Raw genomic sequence first — 25,962 nt, forward strand, 5'->3', positions numbered from 1 at the left:
TAATGGCAAAAAGCAGTAGAACTTCAGGTCAAACAACTCTTGCTACTAATGTAAACTCATTCTCAGAAAACCATTCTCACATGGACAGTGGTTAGAAACAAGTACATGAATGTGCTACAAAAATAGAGCCACAAGACTTCTCCCAAGTGAAAGAAATCCTCTGTAGAAGTCCACAGTTGACCAAGGTCCAGCCTCCTTAACAGTGAGCAACAGGGAATATGCTGCTAAGTCACCATCTTCAGTTCTGAGTGAGTTTACATGCTTCCCCAATGGCACAAAGTCTCATGACGATCCAATGAATCAACAGACACTTGGAAAATATTAATAAACAATTTTTTATGAACTACTACAACAAAGAACTTCAGCAAGAAGGAAAATGAAGTTTATGATCTTTGAGTAAACACTTTTAGTGTAACAGTCTCTGCGACCAGATATTGAAAGAGAAAAAAATCAAGCTTATAAAACACCATTTCTCTGTTATCAACTGGAATACACTAAAAATAGGATAATGGAAATACATGTTCTTAAAGCATTTCCACAGGAAATGTCCATAATTATGACATTCTAAATCATTTAGCGATTGTATATGCTACATTAACTAAAACAAAGGTATTCCTTATTGCATATTTTAAAATTGGAAGGATATTCTAGCTTAAGTGGGGGATATTTAGGGGGAAAATACTTTGGCTCAAAATGTATACTGCGCCAAGGCAGCTTCATTGTAAAAACATAAACCATTTAAAATAAACTTTTATATTTTGAAGCCAATAATCCTTTAACTTGATGACTAGTTCATAGTCCATTTTCTGACTAAGTGTCAGAGGTTAATTTTATGGGCCCTGTTTTAAGGCCTGTGAACAGCCCTCACTACTCTGAGAATAAGGTGTAGGTGGAGGTTCATGTTTAAAGCCCGAAGGCATTAAGTCTTTTGCAGCTGGTGGTGGCCCATAGTCTTGGGGACCATGAGTTGGAGGTGGTAATGGGGCACCAGGAATGAAGTACTCTCTTGGGCCAAATGAGCCTAAAGGTCTAAATGGTGCTGGTCCTGGAAAAAAATCACGAGGGTCAAAAGGCAAATCCCGTTTTCCAGGTGGAACACCTGGTGCATATTCTCTGAAGCCTATTGGTGGACGCATACCAGGACCTGGAAAATAAAAAGGACGTTATGTAAATACCCAGAAATTTCTGAACTAGGGTGATTTCAAGTATGTTAATATAGTCTTTAATTTCTCTCAAGCCTAGAACATCAACTGGTGAACATTCTGACTTGCCAGAGGAGGCAAACTGAGATGGAACAAGTTTAGGTTATAGCCTTTGACCAACCAGCAATGAAGCAACATATTAAGGATTTAAAAATGGCTCTTCTACCTAGCTCCAGGCTTGTCTTTTTTCTTTCCCTACTATATAATTGCAGAATTATTTCTATCTCACAAGAGCTCCATTTATATTTGGAAGTACTATATTACCATGACAAGATGATACTACATCAAAGAAATTTTGATAAAAGGAAATCCCACTATTTATTACTGTATCCATTAAAAATTCAGCATGGACTTTACACATGCCATCAGAATCAAGGTGCATGCCCTCCTGGAAAAGGCCTTCCACAGCCACCTAATTAAATCAGCAACATTTATTAGGTCACTGTTAAATCCTCCTCTTTAACACTTCCCTCTGACTTTTCTCAAGGTAAGGAGGGTTTGACTTTTCCTTTTCTATATTCTATAACCTACTGCTTATGCTTCCATTATACCTATACAAACTTTACAAACTTTATGTTATAGGATTTTCATATCTGTGACAAAATTTTAAGTTATGGCATGTGTCTCATCCACCTTTCCATCTATTGCAGTGCATATCAACAGATTTTCAACAAACATCTGCAGAAGTAATATTTCTGGCTTTTCTGTAGATAGCCCCTTATCCTTGTCTATGAGAGATAGCTATTGCCTATCTCAGTATAAGATTATGTAGTGTCCCATATGTCCCAGAAAACTGGAGGAAAAGTTAAAATGTACTCAGCTTTATCCTTTCATTGTTAAGACCTGAGATAGCAACCAACTGTTTTAGCAAGCAATAGAAATGAAAGATGAATGTGATTTATAAGTCAATCACTACTGTTCAGATCATCATACCAAATGGTGGAGGAATTGGCCGAGGCCCAAAAGGCCCACGGAGCTGAAGTGGCGGTCCATACCAAATGGGAGGTGGTGGAGGCCATCCCATCGGGGGTCCCATAGGGGGGCCCATGAAGGGTATCCCTGAGAAAGGAGGGGGCCCTTTCATAGCCATATGAACCTGCAATTTAAGATTTGAAAGCAGTTAAAAGTTTTAAAATTCCTATGTATTAAGACAAAGTACCAACACCGATAAAAGCTAAAACCCAAAACAAGCACCTGTTCAGAGAACACCATCAGTGCAACAAAACTCTACCCACCCCTCCTGTGTATTCCCACTGACAGCTTACAGAAGTTGGAAGGATGCCACAAGACGGAGCAGTTTGTTACTGATTATATCTGCACAGGAAAGGGAAAGGCAAGAGGACTGGCAGAGGTTATTAACAGAGGTGATTTCTGACCAGTATGTCATGCTGTATTCACTACAATCTATTTCAAAGGGAGTCCCCCCTCCCCATCACTTCCCTTTCATCACAATAGCTCATTACTTCCATATTAAGAATGAACAGAATAAAATGAAAAATCCATTCTCTACCCATGTAATAATAGCTACTATTCAGAGTATCTTCAGTAAGTCTTTCATATATTATTCAACCTCTGAGATCTTTAAGTAGACTGTCTTGTTTTAAAAAAGAGGGAACAAAAGCAAATGGAATATCATAATTTGTTGAAGGCCACACTGCATATTAAAGGAACTCAATCCCAGGTTTGCCTCCAAGCCATGCTTTTCCCACCTCTACTCCTCTCTAACAGTGGGTCTTTGCTCTCTTTTAAATCTTCTACTACAAAGGGGTTTGGGGTCTTATCTTAGCTGTCCTTAGATTTCTCCAGAGATGTATATTCCTGGAATATATATACACTAGAACTTGAGAAGTATTTTCCATCACAGTGCTATATACACAAATTAGGAAGACAAGGCTTTAATATTTACTTTCATTTACTGTACACCATTTGAGATATTGATTTATCATTTCCTATGAGTAGTAGGTTTGAAACTAAACAATTAAAAATTTATATTATAGAGCTGCAGAAGACCTAACAGATAAAATAGCAACACAGTTACAAGAGAATACACTTATGTGAACAAATGAGACCATTTCTTGGGACTGACTAAAGAGGTCATTTCAGATGATCATTGTTTCACTGAAACAGTATTTCACTTTCAGAAAATCTGATACCAATCTAATTCAAATCACTCAAAATAGGGTTTGCACAAAGAGGAATTCTTAAATAACATTCTTCCAAACAAAAATAAAAATGATGAATTATATAATTTATAATGAATTTACTTTGCCTTAGAACATTCAACACAAAACACCATATAAAGTTAGAGTGATAACTTTTCACATTCTGTAGTTCATTATAGTTGTGCACACTTAAGCAACATTCCCAAGTTAAGGAGAAAAGTAAGCTCAATATTGCATGCAGTTTAAAGCACATAAGATCAGTGTTATGCTCTGAATATCCTTCCCAGAAATGCACAGAATAAAACCCAATTCAGTTCTCAACCTCTAAGTACTTACTCCAACTGGATGCTCAGTCAAAGAAGTAATGGTGGAGACTGAGGGGGTCTCAGGTTCTTGGGGAACAGTTTGCTTTTTAAAAAACAAATGGGATAGTACAAATAGAACACAAAGAAGGATAAAGCAAAGAGCAAGTACTGTAGCAAAGCTACATGTTCCTGCATGACCACATGATTCACAGTAACTACAGAACTTACCTTGCCCTCATTCGTCACCTTAGCTGGAGAAGAACTTCTGGAGCTGCTGTTCATGTGAGCTGGACCACATCCTGGGTCTGTTAGAGATCAAAGAATGGATTCAGACTTATTCTCACATGAAAAGAATAAAAATCCTCCATCCACAATTACAGATTCTTTGAAACTACTTGGTCCCTTTACCAGAGGCAACGGGTTTCCCAGATGCCTCAGAAGACCAGTATGAGGTAAAAGTCCATCCATTGACCCTTGGGAAAGAAAGATCAGAGCCCTTATATGTATTTTTCAGAAGAAATAAACCACTGGTGGACAGGTCAGGGTTCAACAATAACTAGAAAGCAACATGAAAAATGAGTTGCCCAGGGGTTGGGGTCATAGCTCAGTTGTAGAGTGTTTGCCTAGCATGTGTGAGGCACTGGGTTTGATTCTCAGCACACATTTTAAAAATAGATAAAGATATCATGTCCATCTACAATTAAAAATTTTTTTTTTAAAAAAAATGGGTTGCCCAATACGTAAATCACAATTTATGAAGAGACTTAAGTAAAATAAAGAACTGCCTTGGGTTGATAGAACAGCAGATTAATAAGTACTGGTCCTAAAATTTAAGCATGAAGTAAACTTGAAGTATGTGTAGGCTGGCTTTTCTTTAGTCTGTGTAACCTGACTTCCAATCTTACCAAGACTACAGTCCTATTTAGAATTGGAAATAAGACTCAGTATTTTCATGTTGGAAATATGTATGCTACATAAAGTTTAAGGCTACTTTTATAATATTTGGGAAAGGAACGCCATAGAGATTTAATTTAAAGATAAAGGTTTACACTTCACAGTGTAAAATTTAAAAGAAAAAAACAATACAGGGACCTCCAGGAAAAAAAAAAAAAAAGGTTTTCTATTCTAGAACAGATTTTACAGAAAACATTCACTAAGATAAAGTAAGAAATTATCTTCTATATATTGTACAGGCCCAAATTCTATGTTTTCATTAAAATATTCAAAAGGGAAAAAAAACACAAAACCTTGAAGCAGTTTACTATAAAGCAACATGTGAATGCTAACCAAATCCGTTTCTAGGCATATCTTTTTGATTAAGAGTAGCAGAAGGAGGTCTCCCAGCTGGCTCTGCTGTCAGTGGAGGGGAACATTCTCCACCACTCACGGGGGATGGACCAAAAGAGCCATTATGGCTCAGTGGACCTAAAGACAACAATGCCGTGTTACTACTTTAAGGCAGCCTTCTCCCTGACACCAACCCTCACTTCCCACTTTAGCAAATCATTCAGATTATTTCATAACCATTACACACAGAAATAAAAAGTAATTAACATACATTCTGCACCAAGAAATAAAATAGCTCCTTTTACAAAGTGCCCCCTACCTCTCCGAGGAGGATTTTGTAAATTTGGTCTTCCCGGCATAGGTTTTACAATCATGGGTTCATCTTGCCGCACTGCCATCTTTTGGGTCATTTCCAATAATCTTGAATATTGAGAAAGAATGGGCTGAATTATGAAACAGCAATCTATTCCTTCATAGATAATTATCTAGCATAACACTATAAAACATATAGTAAGATACCAAAATCACATACTTCTGTCTCAAATTAGCAGCTTCCCTTTTCTCTTCAGCTATAGCTCTTTCTGCAGAACGAGCTTTGAGCTATTAAAGAGAAAATATTCAAATTCAGTTGCGGTAGGCTATGCACAAAATAAAGAAAAGGGGGAAAAAATCTTACCCAATTATCATGAGCTTTCTTCTCATGCATAGCAATCTGAAAAAGACAACACATTAAAAAAATATGTTTTTAGGGACTCATTATAATAGCCTATAATTGTCTGTATTAGATATCAAAGAATTCTGCAACTACAGGACAGTATTAATTACTACCTGGTTTTTAAATGAGCGCTTGGTTTTCTGTAGTTCTTCTTCCATCTCTACAATTCTCCGCCTAAGAATTACAACAATTGAATAACATTTGAAACATTCTGACCATTTTCCCTTTATTCCATCAGCTATACTTTTAAAGACTTTATCATACATAAGAAAAGACATTTCTATAGTTATATGAATCCAGTGTGATCAAAACTAATACTACAGGCCAGGTGCAATGCCACATGCCAGTAATCCCAATGATTGGGAAGCTGAGACAGGAGGATCACAAGTTCTAGGTCAGTCTCAGCAATTAAGTGGGAACCCATGCAACTGAGACCCTGTCTCAAAGTAAAAAAAAAAAAAAAAAAAAAAAAAAAGGTCTAAGGATGTAGCTTAGTAGTAAAGCACCAAAAATAAATAAATAAATAAATAAATACCTAATACTAATAACTTCTTTATCATTTAATTGCTAGAGATTCTGAATGATAAATTATAATTTCCTTAACTGTTCATGAGTGTGTTCTCAAGTAATTCTGCTAGAAATATCTTCCTCCTTAAAACTTTTTTGTTTTTTTCAAATTATATCCATAGAAAATTTCTAAGGTCTATCAAATGCCACACTTTTGTGGGTCTTGATACATCACACAGCAAACTGATTTCTTAAAGAATTACTACAACATACAAAACCCCCAGAACTGTTTGCATTGACCAAGTTCCCTATGGTCTTGCCCATTGGGTATATGTAAATTTTTGTTAACATTTTTCATTTGTAAAGTTGAAATTTATTTTTTCTCCTGTGTGAATTGAATGTATTCATATCCTCTCGTTATTTATACTTCCATGCTATTTTCTTCTATCTACATAATGTAAAAAAAAGATTAAAAAAGAAAGCTAACACTAGTTCATTAGACATTGACACCCTCCTTTAGAAACTGAACTCACTTGTAATTTTTAACTTCCTGTACAGCGGAAACCACCTTTTCATCTGTAGCTGACAGCTGCTGCTCTTTTTCTAGTCTCTCATATTCTTCTTGGCTCAGTTTTCTAAAATAAAGCCAGTTATCAAATCAAAAGTTTCTCTCTGTGAATATCTATCACTTCCCACAATTGTATAAAATGCTTAGGCACATAAAATAGAAATTCAAACCTGCAATTTCGTAAATCAAACTCTGGCAAATCACTTACATTTTCTAACTTGTCCTCTTAATTCTCCACTTACCAGTAAATAAAATAAATGTGAAAACAACATGTGCCCCAAGGGCAAGTATCCTGTGTGTAAGATAATAAAAACTCACTTTACTTCAATGTGGAAGATCAGGACTGATCACCCTAACATAATTAAATATATTAGGATAAAGCAGGGGATAATTCTTTTCTCGTTTCTGCCATGGGTAGGACACTAAGTATATCTTTGTCATGGAGGAACTCTTTTCTCAATCCAAGACTGGTACCATAATAAAGATATAGTCAGTCAAAGAAGAAATCTTCTAGAATATGTTTTTTAGCTATGCAATTAACCACAGAACATTTTCACACTTTAGATATCTATTTCAAAAGAATTGCAATTAAACAAAAAGACAAATCTGAGTTTTGATAATGTCTGTCAACCAGAAAAAGAAGCCAAACTGACTCATGATCAGAGTACTATCTACTGACAAGTTTTAACTCTGATCATGAAACTCAAGATGTTCATCTACTGAGACAAAGGTAGCCACATTTAATGATTTAAAAAAATACTATTTTCTGCTATCCTTGTACTACTTTAGCCATAGTTCCAATTCAAATGATAATTAACTTGAAACTTAATTTTCCATAAATCAAAAGAACTATAGTAAAAAAGGATTATTGATACCAAATAGAAAAAGGGGATTATATATTCTTATATGGCTTCTCATTTAATTCTTCAGCAAGTATTTTATGAGTGGCTATAATATACTAGTTACCCTCTAAGATGCTAAAGAATAAAAGAGCTCACTGTTTCAGGTATAAATGACGCCTAAAGGAATATAATAATTTTCCCCACTGGCTTAAGAAGGAATATGGAGAAAAGTGAATCTTAAAGGGCAGAGAGAATTTTGTTTCCAATTACCAAAGAGTTAGTCTGAGAGCACTAAGAACAATCAAAACATCTTTATAAGAATATAAAATTGTGTTTGAAAGGATCCAAGCTAAAAAGGCAGTGAAGATATATGTATGTGGCCAAGATCCATTAGAAAAAGGAACCTCAGAATTACAAGTAAGGCTGGCACTTTAAGGTACTTTTCTCCTAGGTTTACCCACATATTGAAGATAACACAAAGATATAATGCGTCTGAACTAAGCCTTCATGAAATTCCTGGGCTTAGAGGAAAAAAGAAGTGTTTGGGGCTACAAATAAAGGGACCCTTAATAAAAGCCCTAGCCTTTGAGTTTAGATTAGAAAGTACTGCACACTTAAGTGATGAACAGGCAAAAAATCCAAAAGGAACAATACTGAAACATTGAAAAGACAAGTCATTTTTGAATTATCTTAATTGCTGACTAGGTTTAAAGTGACAATCTTACTCAAGTAACCTCAACACTTTTCTATAAGAAGATAACTTCATCTTAGTCCTCAAATTTCACCTATAATTATCACAACAATGTTAGCCAATCAAAACTGACCAGGCACTCCATAAGACAAAATTCTGTGAGAAAAAATCCCACAGAAAAGGAAATCACCTAATGGGGTTATCCGCACATGTTTTAAAATCACTGTGCTTTATAAAAAGTAAAGTCAAGATTATGAATTTCAGGTCTGGGAATATAGTTTAGTTGGTAGAGTGCTGCCTTGCATGCACAAGGCTCTGAGTTCAAACCCCAGCACCACAAAAGAGGAAAAAAAAAGATTATGAATTTTGTCAAAGGATTAGAAACTATAAAACCAAGAAATAGTTGGGTGTGGTGACCTACCTACAGTCGAAGATACTCAGGAGGCAGAGGCAGAATGATGAGATTAAAGATAGCTTGGAAAGCAGTAAGACACTAGTCCCTTATGAGAAAGAGCAAGGAGTCTGGGGAGGTAGCTCAATAGTAGAGCACATGGCTCAAGGTCCTGGGTTTGAGCTGTAGTACTGAAATAGGACTGGGGTTGTGGCTCAGTGGTGAAGCACGTGCCCCACATGTGTGGGGCACTGGGATCAGTCCTCAACACTGCATAAAATAAATAAAATATTGTGTCGGGCTGGGGATGTGGCTCAAGCAGTAAGGCGCTCGTCTGGCATGCGTGCAGCCCGGGTTCAATCCTCAGCACCACATACAAACAAAGATGTGTCCGCCAAAAACTGAAAAATAAATATTAAAATTCTCTCTTTCTCTCTCTTAAAAAAATCCTATAAAAAATAAAATATTATGTCCATCTACAACTAAAATAATATTTTAAACCCTGAACTTTTTAAAATCCTAAACTCAATGAATGATTTTAGCAACAGATTTGGGAAGTAAAATAAATCCTACCACTTTTAAGACAGGTCAGAAGAAAATATCCAGAAGAAGTAAATCCAGAATGTAGGAGGCAGGGGAAATCAAATTCTAATATGCATTATTATAATCAGAAGAGAGAATGAAGTAAAATCAACATTTAGAAAAAGACTCGACAATTCAAGAAATGTTTAATGGTCCCAAGCAACATAACTGCAAGAGGAAAAAGTGGGTGGGGTGGGGAAAACTACACGTAGGCACTTCCCAATACAACTGTTAAAAAAACAGAGAAATGACTACAGGAACTAGGGGAGGGATAAGACCAAACAACAATGATAATGGACTCCTTAAAGAAAAAAATTAAAACAGATGGTAATTAATTGGATATTTTTAAATTGCTAAAACTTAGTAACAGTCAAAATTCAGTAGCCAAAAGAAAGATCCTTTAAAAATGGAAACTGGTTTTAACTCTAATCATGAAGTTCATGTCAACCTAATACAGATTATAAAGGTAGCAATATTTAGTGGATAAAATACTATTCTCTGTTTATCCTTGTACTACTTTGATACACTAATCAAATCTATCATTAAAGGACAATGTTCAAATAGAATGAAAATAATTTCAAATAAGAAACCAACAGTGTAGAATGCAGAACTACAGAAACTTTAAATATGTGTATAAATTGAATGAATGTCTTGTGGAGTTCACAGTATATGAAGTACTAACATACGATGCCACAACAGTTATCTGATTCAGGAGCTACTTAAAGCCCATAAAAAAAAGTAATAAACCTATTAATCTATGTCAGGTTTTTATTAAATCCAGAATATACACCATGGCCTTTAAATTATGAGAGGATGAATAAAATTATAATTATATAATTATAATTCCATTATAATTTATGATTACATCAAGCTTATACAGGGGATGAGGAAACTAATTAAAAATATTTAAACTATTAAAAAGATACAAGGAAGAAAAAAAGAACAGGTCATCAAATAGAAAGCAAATTCTTCATAAACCACAGGCACATATTGACATGGACAGACTTATATTTTAGAAAGTCCACTCAAGCGGCTATAGAGAAAATTACTAAGAATTTGAAATAAATTATATAAAAATATAAATAATGGAGAATGAAGACAGATGACCTAGGTTAGAAACAGAAAAGATGACACAGGCATGAATTAACATAGTACCTGGGGATGAGTAAAAAGAGTACAAACCACAGATGATGACTGAATGAATTTTGGAGGAGTTGAGGAAAATAGTGCTACAATTTAACTGCATTACAAAGAAAATTAATTGCCATTTAGGTCATTCATATTACTAGTAGGGACAGAGAAAACAAGTGTTCTTTTAAAAAAAAAAGTGATAAAATGAGAAATGTTTCTTTGAAACAGGCCAGCATTTAGAACTGGCCTGAACAAAAATTTGAGATTCTAAAAAGGTCGCTTGGAGATCACAGAATTTTAGAAAAGTTAATGGAAAGGTTTCAATATTTAATGCATTAATTAGGCAACAGAAGTCAAAATACCTAAAAATAGTTAGGTCTGTAAGAAGGTCTGTCTTTGCTTTAACAAGATTTTATATATATATTATATATATGCCGAAGAGTAAAATCAGGTGCAAACAAATAAAATCTGACACAAAAAAACCTATTTTTAGAGAATTCAAGTATTTTTGTGGATTAAAAACTTCAAATGAACTTTCAAAAAATAGCTCCACACTGAGAAGATTAATATATAAATATATACTACAAACAAGTACTTCTGTAATCATAACTCCTAAGGTCCTTGCCACAGTTCAATTTTTAGTGTGAACATCTGAGATATTCAAGTCCAAAACTTGTACCATCAATAAGTAAATATTATTCCTTTTTGAAGTTTTTATTCTACTAAAACATGTCATTCCAAATCACTCAGTATTTTTAAAGGTCCAGAGTTAGAGATACAAGTTCAAAACATTAGAATTACATAACTGATCACAATGAAAGGTAATTAAAATAAATAGTGGGATCATAGAAAGGGTCTAGATCTTTGAGAGGTATCTCCACATCAGTGACTGTTAATACCAGTTTACCACTTCCTGCCTTCATATGAATTTGACAATTGATTACGATGTCCTCACAGCCTTAGTTTATGGTTCCAACTACCTCAGGACTCTTAAGACTGACGATGGAAAGAAAAATGCAACTTATAGGAAACAAAATACCAAGGAAAAAAGACAAATCTCTACTTATTACAACTAGAAGAAATTGTAAATAATCTTAAGAAAAGATAAAATTATCTGTTAGTTCACACAGTGATAACAATAACAAACAATGAAAATCTTACTTTTGTAATGCCATCTCATTTTGCTGGTAGAGTTCATTTAAAATTTCCACTTTCTGCCTAAGAGTTTTGCATTCCTCTTCCAGTCCAACTTTAGAAGACCGTAGTGAATTGCAGTCACTTTCTAATTTCTTTACTTGGTCTGTAAAGGATAAAACAGCTTATCTCTATATGTGTACAAGGACTTAAGAACTTGTTTGAGGGAGTAGTGCCAAGAAAAGTAAGAAGCATGAAAGCAAGAAGCCATTCTTTATCTTTCCAATAAAATTTTAAGTCTTTCCAACATGGCAATTTCTTCTCAAGAAGAACCCACCTTCTAGATTACATTTTGTGGACATCGAGGCTCTTAGCTTAAGTTGTAAAAGTTTTAGATCCTCTTCAACTACTGATATTGTAGTTTGTGTCTAAAAATTGCAGAAAAGAGAGGTATTCTTAAAAGTGAGGCACAGGAAGAATTCACAGGCACTATGGGACTCTTACAAAGAACTATACCCGAGAGACATCCATCATCTGCTTAATTTGATCTTTGATCTTCTCGTTCCGATCACCTAAAAAACAAAAGACTTTAGCTTTTTCTTTCCTTACTTTTAACTCTATATTCTCCTAACTTCCCCAAACTAAAGAATGATTGTGTTCAAACACCAGAAGAAAAAAAAATCAATTAAATAATTAAACTGATTAGACTAATGACTTTTAAGAGAATTGCAAGCTTAGATTTAAAAAAAAAAAAGAGAGAGAGAGGTGAATTTCAGACTGGGGTTGTGGCTCAGTGGTAGAGTGCTCACCTAGCATGTGTGAGGCACTGAGTTTGATCCTCAGCATAAAAATAAATAAAAGTACTGTGTCTGTCTTAAAAAAAAAAAAAAAAAGGTGAATTTCTAGTTTGCAAAACTAAAATGTTATCTATGCTATTCTTGTAAGATAAAAGCTTTTCTTCTCTCTCAGATCTATCTTCACCTGGGCAAGTAAGTGTCTTGTTTAGAAAGATTCAATCCTCTATTTTCTCCCTGAATCTACTACCAGGTGTGGTTTGAAATACTTGCTATGTAAGCAATATCCAACTTGGGAGAAAACATCTGGAAATATTTTCCTCATCAGTAAACACTGTTACACTCCCTCTCTAGCTTTCTGATAGTCTCTAGCCTCTGTTCTCACAGCCTTAGTTTATGGTTCCAACTACCTCCGGACTCTTAAGACTGACTGTGGACCTTAAAACCACAGAGCCATAGAGATGATGAGTATCAAAATCAAGTATCATCTGCATAAGAAATAAATTTCTCTTACTGTACAATGTTCAATACTTAGAGGTATAGGATGTGACTATTGTAGCTGCAGTGTACTTACTAGTTTTCAATGGGATAGAAAAAGTCAGTGTTCTTCACATGCCTATTGCTACATTATACCCCAGCAACCCACCTCTGCCAATGCAACAGACATATCTATAGATCCAGTGATATGTGTCTACAACCCTGAAGCTTAAGAAGAAATTCAGCCAGCTGAAAAGTGGCATCTGTATACTTAATTAAAGACAGGAAAGCAAAAAAGGATTCAACCTCCCTGAGACTGATCTTACCTGCTACCTCTCCATTGGTTAATTCATCTGACCCATCTCTACTTTGATCCTCAGATTCAGATTCACATTGTAACCGATTCAACTGTGTGATGTAATTAGTCAAAGCCTAGAAAAGAAGCAAAAGGTTGGAAGACTCTCGATTTTAATTCAGAAGATTTCAGGAGAATTCATGAGATGAAACATGTATTTGGAATATAAACTTACATTAATAGTATCATCTTTGTGACTGAGAGCTATTTGTAAATCTTTCTGGGACTTCTCAAATGATTTCATTTGTTCACTGAGCTCAGCGTGTGATGTGCTCCAGTCTTTGACTTCCTGCTGCAACTGAAAAGTCAAAACACATGAATTCCTATGGGTTAGGGAGGGGTTTCTGCACTGGATATATCAGGACTACAAGGCTTAGACAAAGAAATAGAGAGCCATACTCCTCGGTGGCCTGCCTCAATCGAGGGGGTTGAGACCTTGGTTAAGGAAAAGGGCAGAGTGGCCCCAACTCTCACAGCTGCAGTAAGAACATCAGAGCTATCAGGAAGTTGACCCTGTTTATTGCATTCCCCAGAAAATTGCTGCCAATTCAAATAATTTACCTCCAGCAGGAATGGCTGGGCACATATGACTGTCTCCTAAATTTAGATTCCATATCATGTAATCTTCCCTTGGCCAGTGAATCAGTAACTACTCAAAAGAGGATCATAAAATACTTAATTTTCTGGTTTAAAAAGTTTCTTTGAGGCTATGCAAGTTAATAACTGATTGACATTTGATAAGAAAAGCAATAATCCAAAAATCCAAAACAGATGGAGACCATATATATGCACTCAATTTGGGGAGCATTGTTTAAACTTTGCATATCTAGAAAAGGTCCTACATGAATATTCCTTACCTCAGAAACAGATCCAAGAAAGATTCAAGATAATGATATTCACTTCTCTAGTTTACATTACGTATGACATCAAATTTTCTTTACCTGCTCTTTCTTCTTCTTAAGCATGGTATTTTCTTTCTGAAGCTGACAGCATTCCAACTTCACCTTCTCTTCACGAAGCTTAGCTTCATTAAGGACAATTTGAAGCTAATGCAAAACACTACAGTTAGTGAATTAATTCCAAAGAAAAAACAAAGTTATACTTTCCCAAACCAGACATCATATAGTTCTCATTTTTTGCACATTTTAGCACACCTCAAATTTTTGGTCCGCCACAAACTAAGATGTAGTATTAATATCTGTTAGCAAGAGTTGGCAGCTTTACCTCTGAAAGTTCAGAAGTATTCACTGAAATGACATCTTTAAGCTTCTCTATAGATTTCTTATTTTCCATTATCTGCCAGGTGAAAACAGAACACAAAATATGCATTAGGATTTCAGTAGAAATACTGATATATATATATGTGTGTGTGTGTACACACACACACACACACATATATATACTAAAAAAGATAAACACAACAAAATTTTTGTCAAGCCATCCCATTACATTTCAGGTAAATGCAGGGGATCCAGCTTTGGACTAAGCAAAAAATCAAGAACTGAAAGAGATGAGGGAAAATGAAGTCATAAATATTTCATGGCATCCACAACCTTACTGTTTATGAGATAACCAGAAAAAAAGGTCAAAGTATAGAAAATCATAATGCAATAAGTAAATAAAATGTTTTAAGGCATAGAAAATTAACTAATTAATTACTGTTTCAAGTAAACCAGTTCAAATTAGTAATTTTTTTTCTAGTGATAGAGAAAAAAAGTTCCCAATATCATTTTTAAAATTTTCTTATCTGAAGTAAAAAATGATAAAATTTAAGGAAGAATAGACTAATCTCACATACAGAAGAATTCCAAAAAATTTATAAAGATACTCGCTCCTTAAGGAAGTGGACATAACTCTGCAATCTTTGTTTGCAATGCCTGGGATTGAATCCTGGGCCTCATGCATGCTAGGCAAGTGCTCTACCATGAGCTGCATCCTGAGCTTGTAACTCTTCATACTTTAACTGTGGGCTGTGCATGGTAACTTCCAAAGAACACAATATGAAAAGGATTGGAAAGAATTTTTACAGTGGAGAAATCTGATAAATACTACCTCAGCTAGGTGATCAAGCTTACTTGGGGGTAGGATATTTCAGAACACACTCTCTACTATCTTTTGCAACTTTACGTAATTACAGAAACTTATAGAAATTGAAAATGAAATATGTAAGTAAAATTTTTTTAAGTACAGAAAATTGATTAATTCATTACTCTTTCAAGTAAAAAGTAAACAGATACTGTTCAACTGGACAATAGTTTTTTAGTTGTTCTGCATGTTTCCAAGGGCAGAGCAAAGCAATATGAAAATTATCCAAGGTTGAGAATAAAAATATTTCCTAGGCCCATAAAAATAATTTGTTGTATCAGTACTTAAAAGTTCCACAAAATGGGTAGAAGTGGGTTCAACTTCCTTGACTCCTAATCTTACTTTAGTTAACAGCTGGACTAAGTTCAACTTAACCAATTTTACAAAATATTTCAAAAGCCAAATTGCAGTAACACTTAGCAGCAAAACTCTTACCAAGTCCTGATTCTTCGCTTTCTGTTCTCTCTCAGATTCTAACATAACATGAAGACTTTTAGCTCTCTCATCCAGAAGTTCTTTAGCTTTTTCAAGAAGCTTCATTTTATCCTGGAAAAAAAAGGTGTCAAGATTACTCACTCATTACATTTACTTTTGAGTTTAGAATGTAATTCCCCCCAAAGAAGGGATTTTTACCTTATATTTAGTTGCTTCATCAGAAAGAATCATATTTTGTTTCAAGGTCTCTTGGACCTGTTTCTTTGATTCCTTCATCTATGTAAATAAAGCATTCAGAATTAAGATACACAAATTATAGTGCTACTATACAAGTTACTTCCAGACAAGTGACCCTTTCCAGAAGAAAGCAGTACTTAATACATATGACTGCTTAGAATTTGGATGATTTGTAGGAAATAATGAAACAAAAATTTTAAAATATGATTTTTAAATTAAAACAGGTAGAAATGATTCAAGCTAGAACCAAGGGAGAAAGAAACAAAAAAATAATTATACCTTCTGTTCATAATTTGACAATTTCTGCATTAGTTCTTCATTTTCTTTCATGAAATTGTTCACCTTTTTGGAAATTTGCTGTTCATTGACTAAAAGGGGGAAATACACAAGATTATTACAATCACTAAATGAAATTCAATTACTCAATCTACTAAAAGCAAAGACATGTTATATGGTACTATGAGGAAATACTTCTTAGCATAACTATTATGCTTTTAAAAAGCAATCTATGCTTATTAGCAATAAGAGTATAAAAATTATTAAAATTTAAGAAAAATATAAGAACAATGATATTTTGCTGGGCACAGTGGTGCACACTTGTAATCCCAGTGGCTCAGGAGGCTGAGCTAGAAGGATCCCAAGTTCAAAGCCAGACTCAGCAAGAGCGAGACACTAAGCAACTAAGTGAGACTTGGTCTCTAAATATAGGGGTTTGGGGATGTGGCTCAGTAGAGTGCCCCAGAGTTCAATCCCAGGTACCCCTCCCATCCAAAATGATATTTCAATTTAAGCTTATTTCACAGATGGGAAATACAGTAAAGTGTTGTAGTTTGATATTCCTGCCTTCTCAAAACACTTTCTTTTCAGAAAATGGAATCATTTAATTCTTTGCAAAGAAAAACAGAAATGAAAACATACTGATTCACATTACCATTCTTTAAATTATCTACTCAATTACTTAATGCATGATTAAATCATTAGCATAGAAATACTCTTCAAATGTAATACATCTGCATTACATCAATATTCAAAGTTAATCTGCCCCAAATTAAAACTTATCATCATCTCCCTATCCACAATTTGTTCCTCCTCTTTATCTCCTATCTCAGAGTTGGAACCATCATCATCTACTCTATTATCCATGCTAGCAACCTAGGAATAGTAAAATTTTCAGGAGGTAAAAAAGATAATAGACATTTAAAAAGTCACTGTATCTACTTCTAACATACATAAAACACACATCAAACACCAATACAAAGGGTTATTACAAGTTTAAGAAACCTAAAAATTTACCTTGATATACTCTATCTTTTACCTAGAAGAGAGAAAAAAGATTAAATTTGATGTCAAACATCTGCTCAATAGAAACAGCATTCCTAAAACAACAGTCAGAATCATAACCAAGTGAGAATTTAATAACATTCTGGTTCAGGATAATAATTTATAGGATTAAAAATAAGTAAAGGTTAACAAGCCTTTTAAATTTAATTGGTAGTGATATTTCATAAATAGCCTCTGACATAAAAACACTAAGATATGTACCTTATTTCACAGTAAAGATGTGTGTGTGTATGTGTGTGTGTGTGTGTGTGTGTGTGTGTGTGTACTCAAAATCATTTACTTGACAATTCTAAATAACCAGGATAAAGTCTAGAAACAATGACTATTCAAAAGGAATCTGAGGAAACAATATTAAAGGCATAATCTTTGTACTAAGATATGCCACTTTCATTCACCAGAAAACATCTTAGAACTCCAATTTAAATTTGGCTATTGGCTGAATTTAGAAACTAAGAGGCTACATCATCTTATTTCTGCAAACCACTAAATATATAGCAAGAAATCTGAAAGGGAAGACTGCTAGAAGAAAATGCACAAGCAACAAGGGAAATGACAATTAACATATTCTGGAAAGGACAAAAACAATCATTTCCCAAAGACAGCAATAAACTGCCTGATAATAAAACCTAAGCAGAATTTTTTTTAAAACATCACTAAATTTCTTTGTAACTTAGCATACTACTTTCAAATGTTATAAATGGTGATGGGATACTCAGATGTATCCATGGATCATCCATGGGATCTTCATAATAGGAAATTGCATTCAGAAAACTCCAACACAGAAAGAAATGAACATTTCTTTAATGTCATAGCCTTGCTAACCTTTTACTCAAAATGACAACAGAGGAAAATGGGAAGTAGCATAAAAGCAGTCATCTAAGGTAGGGACTAAAGTTCCAAAGTCAAATGCTGAAACTGAGGAGCAACAAGCTAGGAACCAGATCCCACATAACCTAGTGAAAAGAGAAACAAGTACCGGGGTTCTTGAAATGAAAGAAACAAGAGAGAGAAATATAAAACGTTTTCATGTTTTTCCCTTCTCTTTATCCTTCTATTTCCTTTTTCCTTTTAGCTGAGAAAAAGTTCAATGAGATTAGAAAATTCCTCACAGGAATCCAGGCAAACGATTCTTCTAGGGAATACTTTTTAAGAGATTTTACACTCAATTGTACAAGGAGAGGAAACTTATCTTAACAATGATATGTCTGAAATAATTAAGAAATCAGAAAAAGAACACTCAGATTTGAAAAGATTTGTATCCAATGCTTTTGGCCTCTTTAACTGTTAGGCTTTTCATATGCAAAGTCCATTTACCTAAAATAATTTTCTTTCAATTATGTTAAATAACTATGAAACAGAATGACCTACAGTACAGTATAAGCGCTCTTATACATATATGTACACACATACACAGAGATAGACTAATTCTGCTCAGGAAAAAAAAACTTAATGAACAAAACATTTAATGGATTTTTGGACAACACATAATCTATACTTCCAAATAAAAAGGTATTTTCTGAACATATGATCAAATCATAAAATCTGGGAAAAATTTATATAAAAGACTGGAAAAATTATCTCATCTCCTTTTTTTCATTTTACTGTATTTCTTTGCAGCATTTCCCCCTGTTTATATGTGTTTATATTAACATACAGTTCATCAACATTTAAATCTTAGTTTCTGCTTTTTTTTTCCCACTTCACATTTAATTGTGAGCATTTTCTGTACCTCAAAGCTTTGAAATAAATAAATCTGCCTACTATTCCATTAATCGAACATACAATAACCCCTAAATGAATTATGTTGTGCTAAGTCTTCAATCTAATACACTGTTCCATTGAAAAACATTACCAAAATCTTCAAAGCATAGTTATTTCTTTAAGATAGATTACTAGACATATATGCTACATAAAAGGATATTTATCTAACCTATCCCATCTTTTATCCCACTTTTAAGACTTCTGATACATATGAAACTACTGGTCAGGATGGCTGTAAGAATTACCAGTTCTACCAACTGCACCCATACTAAATTATTTTATAAGGTTAGTTTGACTTAAACCACTAATTTGTGTTTTAGCAACTGAAAAAGAAAAAAAGGGGGGGGGCAGTGACTATATAAAATAATCCTTGTGCTTATGTGCTAAGGTATAAGTAAGTTAATTTACTCACAGCAAGAGCAGTTCTCCAAAAGAAAATGACAAAGGATACAATCCCAAAGAAAACAGTGAAAACTACAGGCTTCCATGGTAGTCCATAAAAATCAGTTCCAGGTTGAGTATCATCAGGCAATGTAGTAAACAGCTGAAACAGACAAATTAGAAGAAATGGGAAACCTTAAATTTATAACAAAACAGTCACAAAGAATCATGGCAATTCTAAACCAACCTCCTCATCAGAAATCCACCTCCTCAATATTTTCCAATAGCTTCTTCAAGAGAGAGGATACTGGCAGTCTCATATTTTTTGTTCGCTTGCAGTGTTTTCAAGTATAATGAATCTAAATACTTTTTAAAAAATATTTATTTATGTATCTTTAGTTTTAGGGTGGACACATTGTTTTGTTTTTATATGGTGCTGAGGATTGAACCCAGTGCCTCATGTATGCTAGGCAAGCGCTCTACCACTGAACCACAACCCCAGACCAAATCTAAATACTTTAAATTGAGCATACATTTCCAGTTTGTAACAGGCCCTATATCATCACATTGTCTAACACCTGGCTAGAATCCCTCTGGATCATTCTTTTCTCTTAGATAACCTGGTTTTTATAATATAAAAAATTCATTTAAGACAAAAACTTAAATATATGAAAGAACTAATTTTATGGCAACAAATAAAAACAATGATGATATATGTATAAGATTTTAAATCTTACTTCCATTCCACTCTTACATAAACAGATAAGTGACATGTAATTTCAGACAACTCTTGAAAACTGGCTTAGATAAACTTCTCTGATTTTAACATCCTTCTATAAAAATCAAAGCCTAATTTTAAATGGTTGCTCAAAGGCAGTGCAGTAAACACCTGCCTACTCTTCCCTGTTTTCACCGCCCTCTACACGTAATAGGAGATAACTGTCATTTGGGCCCAATTCCCCAGCAGTCTCCATAGGGAAAAGACCTGTAGTAACGTTAGCTGTTTGGATTGTTGGCTGCATTTCGGAACATACCCCGAGGTTGTCACCTCTATTCCATTTAAAAAAAAAAAAAGTGCAAGTGGGGAAAGCTCAAGTCCACTCTCACCGGCCTCGCTTAACAATACAGTCACGTCCTGCCTGCCTTGGGCCTGACACACTCCATTTCTCCATCGCCGCAACAGTCAGTGCACCCACTCTGCCAGAACTCAGCCACCCGCCTGCCAGAGCTGGGGTCCCTCCCTGGGAATGGGACCGTCATCTCCAGTAGCTTGGCTATGAGGGCTGCGTAGAGCACCGGCAGGGGTCCCAGGAGCTCCGGGTCCCCAGGGGAAGCACAGTGGCAGGTACTGAGCCCATGGTGTAGGGACAGCTGAGCGGAAGCGAAGCTTCCCTGCAGAACAGCACAGGACCCTCTCTTTCACCATTTCCTACTTTGGTAGGACCCAGCACAGGGGGCGGGTACTGGGAGTGAACTTTGCCTTCCTACACCGCAGGCGCTTTCCGCTGAACACAGGTAAAACAGGTCATCAGATGAAGCCCCTGGGCAGACTGCAGTGAGCAGATGGAGGATGCCTAGGGGCGGGCCGTGAGCGGAAAGAACCAACTGCGAAGCCCTGCGGGGGACAGCGCAAGGAGAGCTGAGCGGAAGAGTCCAAATGAAAGGACTCCAGAAGGAAAGAGGCTCACCTGTCTCCGGAACTGGGAGAGGACCGGCGATTTAGATTTAGTTCCCTGGAGGAAGCCAGGGAACTAGCAGAAGGGGATTATAGGCAGAGACTGGGAAAAAGGAGAAAGTCAGGCCTCCCAGCCCCTCCCAGAGCAAAACCCTTTTGTCAACGTGTTGAGACACCGGGTACCTGCCCCAAAAGTGCAGACAGAAGAGGAGAAGCTTCTCCTGCTCCCTTCTAAAGGACTAAAGCCCCCGAAAAGCACATGCTGAAAATTGAAGAAACTGGGGACGTTTAACTTGGGGAGGGAATAAACATCTGTGGATCTTTAAAAATCTGTCGTCAAGTTGAATATAGTCAATTCAAAAGAACAAGAATAAGCAGGAAAGCACTGAAAGAGAAGAGCAATGAAGGGTACAGGGAGGGCAGACTATATAATTAATTCATGTACCCTCATCCAAGCCCAGGAATACATAGAGATTATGGGACAGAATAGAGAATCCAGAAACAGAACCAACTGGACATTTGGGGTACAATAAAAGTTAGTTTGGGGAAAATAGACTTTCTAATAAGTAGTGTTACCACATGGAAAATTATAAAATTGGATTTTTCTCTACTTAACTACAAATGGATAAGAAACATGAATGTAAAACTAGAAAATAAACAAGTAATAGAAAATATTGGGTGAAATTTTCTATGTATTATTGAAAGGTTAATAAAATAGGTACTTGTCACTCCATTTCTCTATATGCTTAACAAAACACTGTTGAAATCTTAAGAACTGTTTGCTAATCTTGTTCCCAGAATGTGCTGTCCCCAACTATGGACTGTCTGCTAATCTTGTTCCCAGAAAGAGCTGTCTCCAACTTCCAAACTACAAAATGTAACTTCTCTCCCTGCCCTCTCTAGGGAAAGTATATAAGCTCTGCTCAAGCTGTTCTCAGGACTCTCTCTCTCTTTGCTATAGAGAGCTCGGGCCCCAGCATGCTGGTTTCCAAATAAACCCACCCTTCTGCTGTTGCATAAGATAGTCTCTTGTGGTCTCTTACTCCGACGTTTCGCCGGACCCTTACATTATGAGTGGGCAAAACCTGCCTCATTGAAAAAATCTTTCCTGGCTGTATCTAAACCTGCTACACACACACACACGCAGTTTTACAATGACAACCTGAGAAAAAATATTTGCAACATATTATTGTCTAAAGAATCATGTTCCTGAAATATAGAGAACATTATAAATAAAATGGCCAGCAAACCTATACAAAAATGGGCTGAAGAAATAAACAGATCTCAGGAAAAGAAATGCAAATAGCTATAACATATGGAAACATGCTCTGCTTAGCTCATAATGAACAAAATACAAATTAAACCACACCAAGATACCATTTCTCACTTGCATTGGCAAGATCCAAACGTTTGACAACATACTCAGTAGGTGAGAGATTGTGGGGGAATACAAATTCTCAGACACTGCTGATAAGTATACAAAATGATACAACCCTTATGAATGAGATTTTGCAACATCTCCCAAAACTGCTTATATATTTACCTATTAACTCAACAATCCCACTTTTTTAAAAAACTTTTTCAGTGCTGGGGAAGGGTATCTAGGGCAAGTGCTCTACTGCTGAGCTATAGTCCCCCAGCCCTAACTTCTAAAGATACTGGGAATACAACAACAAATGTTTAAAACTTGTATTTACAAAACTATGTTATTCAAGCATTAACTATAATAATACAAGATGGTCACAAAAGGCTGAAACAACCTTCATCAATGAAAGTTGTTGAATAAACCAAAGAAGAAAGAAAATAATTTTAAATACTGCTAAGAGCTGGTTTCCAGAATACATTTTTTAAAAATGAAGTAGAGAAAAATATTTATAGAATACTATTTGTGTCTTAGAAAGTGAAAAAAGATGAATATATTATTTCTTATAGCTTTGAGGTAAAATTGACATGCAATAAATTACATGTATTTAAAGTGTGCAATTTGATAAATTTTAACATGAAATTATGAAATCACCATTATAATCAAGATAATATACACATCCTTTATTCCAAAAATATTCTCATTCTCTAGGTAATTCTGCCCTTTGTCACCCTTCCTTCTTGTCCCCCACTTTCCCATTCCTCCAGCAAAATGTCTATCTTAATAGATTGCTTTGTATTCCTCAAGTTTTATGTGTATGGGATAATATATTGTATTTTCTATGGCTTCTCTCATTCAGCATAATTTGAGATTCATCTACATCAGTTTATCTATCATCTATTTTTATTGCTGAATAGCATTTCATTATATGTAGGTACCACAATTTGTCTATCATCTATTGATAGACATTTGGATTTTTTTTCCAGTTTGGGGCTTTTACAAATAAAATAGCCAAGAACACTGATATAAAATTCCTCCTATTGCTATATAACTTATCTTTTCTTTGGAAAAGAATGGTTGGATATGACTGGTGTATGTTTACCTTTTTAAGAAGGTGATTCTACCACTTTATATCCCCACCAGCTGTGTACCCATCCAGTTCCTCCATCTCTTCTCCAACCACTCAGCACAATTGTCTTTAATATTAGATATTTAATAAGTGTGTAGTGGTAACTCTTATGCTTCAAAATTTCATTTCCCTGATAATTATGTCAAGCATTTTTAATGTATTTACTATCTTTTTATCTTCTTTGATGAAGTGTTATTTTACAGGACTATATTTTTCTAATGAGTTCTAAGAGTTCTTCATGTATTCTTGATGCAAGTCTTGATAAATGCTTTACATTAATTTCCTCCCAGCTTGTGTTTTTTCTATTTCATTCACTTCAAAGTGTATTTTGAATTACAGAGGTTTTAGTTTGATGAATCCCACATTATCAAATCCTTTTTAGTGCTTTTGTTGTCAATTTTAAGAAATCTTTGCCGAACCTAAGTTCAACAAAAATTTTTCTCTTATTTTTTTCCTAGAAGTTTTGTAGTTTTGAGTTTAATATTTAAGTCTGTGAGTTAATTCAGGTGTCTAATGCAAGGATGGATCAATATTTTCCATATAAATATACAGTAATTTCAGTACCATTTGCTGAAAAAACTTTCCATTCTCTACTTGTCTTTCCATCTTTGTCAATGACTGTTGCCATATATATTGTGTATCTATCTCTGAATTCTTGGCTCTGTTCCAATGTTTTGTCTGCAATCCTGATTACTGTAGCTTTAGAATATTTGTTTTTCTTTTTTTCCTCTTCGTATGGTACTAGGGATTGAACACAGGACCTTGCATATGCTAGGCAAGTGCTCTACCACTGAGCTACATCCCCAGGCCTAAGATTAAGTCTTGAAGCCACGTATTCTAGGTCTGTTGCAATCAGCTTGTCATTTTCTACAAAACTCTGCAGGGATTTTGATTGGAATAATGTTGACTCTGGTGATTAAACTGGGATGAATGGACACCTTAGTCTTCTGACTCATAAATTAGGTATATCTCTCCATTTAGGTTCTCTTTAATTTCTATCAGCAATATTTTATAGTTTTTAATATATACGTTTTAGTTTTTGCCACGTTTATGTTTAAATACTTCATATTTTTATTCTATTGTACATGGAAATCTTTAAAATTTCAATTTCTAATTATTCATTGTTAATGTATAGAAAATATAATTGCTTTTAGATGTAAATTTTATCTGTCAACCTTACAATAGCTTTTTTCTAGATCATACCAGATTGTATCTATATATATATTCATGTTATCTGAAAATAAAGAGAATTTTATTTCTTCCTTTCCAATCTGAGTGCATTTTATTTCTTTTTCTTGCCTTAGTACACTAGTTATTTCCTTACTGTACCCCAGTACAATGCTGTATAGATGTAATGAGAGTGGACATCTCTGTTTGGTTTCTGATCTTGGGGAAAAGTATTCAATTATCAACCATTAAGTATGAGGTTAGCTGCATTTTTTCAGAGGATGTTTTAAGCTCCCTTCTATTCCTAGTTTGTTGTTGTTTTTCTACATCAATAATCAATGCTGAGGGACTGGGGTTGATATTCAGTGGTAGAGCACTTGCCTATCATGTGTGAGGCAATGGGTTCGATTCTCAGCACTGCATATAAATAAGTGAATAAAATAAAAGCCAATCAACATCTAAAAAATTTTTTTAAATAATAATCAGGGATGTTTTTTTTTTTTTTACATGTTGATGGGATTTATTGTCACCTACTTGTACATGCACACAAAATAACAATATAATTTGGCCAATATTACTCCCCAACATTTCCCCCCTCTGCTATATTTTTTAAATGCTTGTTTTGTATCTCTTGAGCTAAACACAAAGATTGTGCTTTTAGGTACATCAATGTGGTAAATTTCATTGATTTGCAAATGTTAAATAAATTTTGGATTCTTGACATAAATCCCCATCATCAGTCTAGTTTTTGTCTATGATGTATTTTCCTTTTACATATTGTTATATTTGACTTAAATTTTTGTTTAGAATTTCTGTACAGATTCATTGGAGATCCCATGAGAGGTATGTGGTTTTCTTTTCTTGTTATATCTTTGTCTTGGTTTGGTGTAGTGATAACACTGGGACAAAAGCTAGAGTTCTTTCAAAATCAGGCAGGAGAATCACAAGTTCAAAGCTAGCCTCAGCAACTTAGTTCTGCTATCTCTAAATAAAAAATAAAGAGGCAAGGTATGTGGCTCAGTGGATAGGAGCCCTGGGTTCAATCACCAGTACCAAAAAACAGAAACAACTTATTTTTACAAATTTACTTTGGCTCTTCTAAATATTTAAATAATTGTAAAATAAATTTTAAAATCTTAAAAAGTAATACCTAAATATTGAAAGCAAAAATGAAACAACCTGTGATATCAAGTTGGTGACAAACCACAGATATGAGTTATTTCAAACACACCTTAGTGGGATATA

The 25,962-nt window shown here is 34.8% G+C and overlaps 1 long non-coding RNA gene and 1 pseudogene across 1 annotated transcript in view; one reads left to right on the top strand and one right to left on the bottom strand.

The window, feature by feature from the left end:
- LOC144256283 (uncharacterized) overlaps positions 1-25,962 on the top strand; it is an 83,327-nt gene that overhangs the window by 17,615 nt on the left and 39,750 nt on the right. The window lies entirely within an intron of this gene.
- On the bottom strand, positions 320-20,869 carry LOC144256281 (transport and Golgi organization protein 1 homolog; annotated as a pseudogene).

Source organism: Urocitellus parryii, chromosome 7 (assembly GCF_045843805.1).
Source record: "Urocitellus parryii isolate mUroPar1 chromosome 7, mUroPar1.hap1, whole genome shotgun sequence".
Taxonomy (NCBI): Eukaryota; Metazoa; Chordata; class Mammalia; order Rodentia; family Sciuridae; genus Urocitellus; species Urocitellus parryii.